Source organism: Dysidea avara, chromosome 6, assembly GCF_963678975.1.
Source record: "Dysidea avara chromosome 6, odDysAvar1.4, whole genome shotgun sequence".
Taxonomy (NCBI): domain Eukaryota; kingdom Metazoa; phylum Porifera; class Demospongiae; order Dictyoceratida; family Dysideidae; genus Dysidea; species Dysidea avara.
The window spans coordinates 27,042,782-27,048,846 of NC_089277.1; positions in this window are offsets into that span (position 1 = coordinate 27,042,782).

The following is a 6,065-nucleotide window of genomic DNA, read 5'->3' on the forward strand; positions in this document are numbered from 1 at the left end:
CTCAAGAAAGATTAAGAATATTTATCATTCAAGGTGATAGTTAAAAGTTACAACAACATAAACATTTCAACTACTCTAGTTTTTTGTTTTTTTTTACAGAAATAAAACTTCTCAAGTGCCTTCTGCAAGCCAACACCTCAAACAAGCAGAACATACCCCGGTCCATATTACATCTACTGAAGTGTACCTGTGTGCTTCAGATGATCATGAAGGAAAGACAGTTGTCATTAAAAATATAGCTGCTGTGCACTCCATAACTAACCCAACATATGCCTAAGCTATATATTACATCACTGTAAGATACTTGCTTATATACTGTGCTTGTATAACTTTGTAAGCTGCTGTATACCTTATCTTGCTAAGGCATTTCATGTACTCCATGAGTAATCACTAATGCACCATTAATTGCAACACAATAAAGTATTTAAGGATATCTATAGCTATCTAGCCCATAATTAATTTCAGGTTGAGAATGTATCACAAATGCCTGTAGGACCTGATCATTACTACAAATCATATATTTTATTTTGTCCAGATTATTTACGCTTAAAATTGTCAACTGATAATGATGCTACAACATGTTCCAGCAGTGCATTCCAATCATCAATTATTATTGTTGAAAAAAATTTGATTGCAAGTTTTTATGTGCTGCATGCTTGTACAATTAAAATAAATGACCTCAAATGTGAAGTAGTGGATCTTAGTAAGCTGCAAAGATTGGCATACCGCATGCAACAGAGATGCATGCATATCGCATGCAATAGAGAAAATGAGAACCATTAAATTTTAAGTGTTTATCCCCAGGAGGCTAATACGTATGTTCTTGACATGGTGATGCATACATAGCAGTTGCTGTTCTTGAATACCAATTGCTACAACAATCAGAAGACTGAAACTATGCATAATATTTTTGCATACAAATTTGCAAATACTATTTCTTAGACAATAAAATATCTATAGCTTTTGAGGGATAGACTATAGATATGCCCCCAGACTCCTTGCTCTAATATGTCTACTAGATCTGGAGCACATCCCAATTTCAAGTTATTGCTATTAGCAGTTGATCATATAGTTACACTTTTACATTTACTGCATTCTATCATATGAAGGACTTCTCTACACACAAAATAAAAGCATAATGCATTTCTGAAAAGCATAATAATAGGAAGAAAAACTTGGGGAAATGCCAAAAAGCATAATAGGCAAATTTTGTAGCATAATAGACTCAAGCCTAGTACTTGGACACCTTCATTGTGTAAGACAAAGTTGGCATGGCCTTATCAGGAGTAGTTATTAGAGGTGTGCACTCCCATATTCTAGCAATAATAGACTACAAAATTCCACTAATATAAAGTGTATTCATTATTTATGTATGTGGCCATATATGGAAATCTTTTGTATACCATAAGCTGTAGTGATTCAGCGACAAGCTGTATGTATTTATAACCATGATTATAATATACTGTAATTAAACTATTATGTTTAATTATTTAATTTCTACACTGATCCAAGCCCAGTTTATAATAATTATGTATAACAGTTTTACACCATTCTTCACAAGATGAGTATAGTAACTGGTATGTTAGCTGCTAAATGTAAGTTATTTTTCCTGAGTTGGATTATACTGTAGATCTTGTCATAATATTTTTATGTATGCAGTTAGGAATTTTAACAAACTGCTTATTCTAATTATCTTGTGCACAAAGGTATACTCCTACTTCTACGTAGATACTCCAACTGGAAGTGTGAAATATTAGACAGAGCATGTTTTCCATTGGGATAGTGCGCAGACTGCCAATATCAATTTAGGCAAATTGACAGATATCATACTGATTATACAGTAACATCCACTTGATGCATAAATATTGCAGTAGGATGGCTGATGTGAAGTTTACAACTGTGTTTTGGTAAAGTCAGAGTGCTTGTTCCTGAACTTAAAATTTTGTAACAAACCATATTTTACTCAGTGCTCTGGCAAGCTTTAAGTTGATATCCATAATGGGCCTTTGATTTTTGTGACAGGCCAATCACATTATGTCCATTATCTATTATTTGTTACATCCATACTCTATACATCGTCAGTCTCATATACATTACTATTATTAGACTGTTGAAAAATGTTTATAATTTTATGGATTAAAAATTTAATGCTAAAATTACCAGTACTTGATGTGTTAATCTTCTAGGAAAACAAAGTGGCCCAGAAGTACAGAGAAAACCTCTCAATATCCAATGTCTCACCATGCATGCAGTCAGAATTATTGCCTTGTGCAAAGTAGCTAGCTATCTAGTTTCTTGTTGACACTAAAGATAGACAGATATGTATACAGCTTACTTAACAGAATATCTTATACAAATCACTATCAACTATTAGTGAGTTCACACAACATAATCTAGTCATGTTTTGTAATAGTGCACTTATTGCAATTGTTTAATCCAGAAGTGTATTGATTGGCATTCAAATTTCAGGGTTTTTTGATTTGTGTCAACATCAATAGTGAAGGGGTGGTAGGCATGATTAGACATGTCATCCCAAACTTGTTTGCCATTGATTCCAACACCCAATTTGTTAGTACCTGATGCAGGATTAGAAAAAGCAATTGTGACTTGCACTAACCAGAGCATCCAGAAAGTGACTAATCTTCTTCATAACTCAAAATTTTTTCAGTGTAATCATTGCCACCAATTGTACTTGGCCAACTGAATTCATTTGCAACACGACCACTATCATACCAGACTGTTTTATATTTCATTTCAATCCCAGATGAGTTTTGAATCTCCATCAGAACATTGTGGGACTTCACCATCTTTGTTTGCTAGCCTCAGATAAAAACACCAACTGAGAGAGAAGGACAATAACATTAATTTTGATAAGTACATGTGGCTAGGTTTCAGCTTTTATCTCCAAAATGCAGGATATGACATCACCACTGATGTTCTTATTCAGATGGTTTAATATGTTTATAGCTACATTGTTAGTTTTTGGCATTACAAAATGAACACAAGCCATCTATGTAGTTACAGTGTGTATGAACTGGATTGTTTTCTGTGCTGTGTTCATCACTATGGCATCTAGTACCTATAGAGATGGACTATGCGAACATCCATGAGGGAGGGCCATTCATTTTTTGTATTGATGGTGTAATTTATTCACACATGCACATTCACGCACATTTGTATAGTACTATAACTATTTTATGTGTCCCGGCTCTGCATGTAGCTTGCAATATGGAGTATTGAGTGTACGTGCATGTACATAATTGGTTAGTTTCTGATATAGCTCATGCTGCCATGAATTAATGACAACACAATTGTATGTGTGTGTTTTACAGCATGTATTATTGGTACCCTCACAGTTGTAACTGAAGTTTTAGTTTTATAAATAGTATTATGCTAGTTCATAAAACAAACTCTTTCTTTGGTATGAGCTATTGGTGTACAGTGTCAGTCACAACTACGTAAACCATAGCATATAGTGACTCAATTTCCCTTAGGCATATTAAACAAAAACAGGAATTATGAAATATGATGATACTTTGTGTAGTGTGTATACCAGAATAATCCCTTTATGCATAGTAGATTATGTACAATTTTTTTTAAAAACATCTTGACAATATGCATATACAGTATCAGTATCATCAGTATGGTACCACAACAATTGACAAGAAATTACAATGAAGGAAACACTTGCACCTAGTGGTAATCCATGTTACATATTATTACCTGTCACATCATTTTATTATCATTTTGTAAAGAAGTGCTTCAAGAAATCTGCTGCATACTGTATCTTATATACATGTTGTTTGCATAACAAATTGCAGTGATAAGAAACAGTGAAACAAGAAGTATGGATGCTGGTAGCTATTACAACAGAGCTATGTAGGAAAATCCATACGTTGTCAAGTTTTTTTTATTAAATGCTATCCCACTAGGGACCTTTAAGAATGTCATCACCATCTGTTCAAAGCCAAAGTAGAAAATTTTCCATATAGCTATGTTGTGATAGCTACTTGTTTTATGACTTTTTATCACTGGAACTTTACTTCATCATTGTTAAATAATACTCTTAAAATTTGTTATTTTTTTAACCTACTGTAGTTGGCTGTGTCTGCTTTATTTGCTCATCTCAAGTAAGCTACGCAAGTGGTGTGGTTGCCATATCTTGTTTTCCGCACCAATTTTTCAACTATATCATTAAAGGATGTAGTTTCCCTTATCTGATCATTTAAGGAAATGGTGATGTGTTCCAACCATTTGGTTGTTTTGTAAGCATTTTATAAGTGTGGCCACAGGTATCTACAGTCGCAGTAGTGTTAGTGCTTCAAATAGATTTGTAACATGATGCTCTCCTCCACAGAATGCCTCAGTATGCGGTATATGGTTTACATGCATGAAGAGTAAATTAATAAGATGATCATGATCAGCATATATAATAAAAGAAAAGACAAAGCACAGAGGGCACTCATTGGGACCCAACAGCACATGCCAGTCATGAGTTCAATAGACTCTACTACAGCATTAAAATGGTGGCTGTATAATGCATCATTTTAATAGTCTTGCAAATGTGGTCAGTGAGTAAACAGGTAGGTTGGCTGGTGAGCAGGGAGGCAGGGAGACCAAAAATTGGGTTTTTAAAATTTAAATAATTTCTGCAGTTTCTGTAAGTTTTCCTTGTTTTGGACACTGGATTTGATACTAGGTACACTGAGACTATAATGTGACTGGGCCTGCAAAAATAGGGCATGTGGGCACAAACTACATCCTGTCACACAACAGGACATATCTCAGTACTGAAATAAAATATTTCCATTCTGCAACTTTTATTATAAAGCCAATTGAGTGCTGAATATCTGCTTTAACGTTCAAAGTCATAGCATAATGGCACAAAAAGTTATGGACAATAAATGTTTGAAAAAGTAGGCAATTTTTATGTGCCCACATGCCCTATTTTTGCAGGCCCAGTCACATATTATTAACACATGTACATTTTTAATATTTCTATAATGAAATTCAATGGCAGCATTTTGGCAGGAGCCATTCATTTTAGGGTGGAACCCTACTAAATACTAATAGTGTACTGTTAGTACAGTGCAAATAAGTGAAATCATCATATGTGACCGGGCATGTGAAAATAGGGCATGTGGGCACAAACTACACCTTGCTACATACCATCTTATATCTCAGTACTGGGATAGAATATGTTCATTCTGTAACTTGTATTTTGATGCCAACTAAATGTTCAGTAAGTGCTGAAAGTATCATCGCAAAGATATAATTGAATACAAGGTTACGACACATCAAAGTTTGGAAAAGTAGGCAATTTTTATGTGCCCACATGCCCTATTTTTGCAGGCACATATGTACAGTGTGTAAATAGTTTGGAAAATCAGTCTTAATGTCACATTTGTTGACTCAATATTTATACCCAAGGCATTTTAAGCTTCCGTGCAGTAATTATAGAATTAGAATTAGTACCTTAATTGAATTACCATAAATTCTGTCAAATATTCCAACAGGTGCATATTGATAAGCAGCATCATTTCCTTAAGGGTAGCACAATGAATTGTGAAATTATATTTCCTACCTGACATTAAGGCCTGATTTTCCAAAACCATGTCTATACATTGCATATGCTATCCTATATTGTCACCAAGAGGAGGCTTCAATCATACTTAAACAAAATCAACCAATAATAATAGGCTATAATATACGGTATTTATAGCCATACAAGTAGTGTAGATATAAAGATGCGCAGTATATGGTTAGCTGAGTTGGTGAAAAATCTGTACACCACTTCAGCTAGTGTAGCTACTGGATTACCAAAAACCTAAATTCTTATAAACTAAATTGAGAGTACCTCAAGTTCACAGTACATGTGGCAAACTTAAACATTTAAATTTAATGCATCTTTCAAATTTTAGCAAAACTGTTTGTATAAAGATGATAATGGCTAGCTGAAGTACAAACTGAAATACCATCATTGATGACATACAGTGCAATTTCATAGGCAGTGGAAATGGTGGGGGTCATGGCCTTTCTTTTTATTGGTCAATTCTATTGTAACA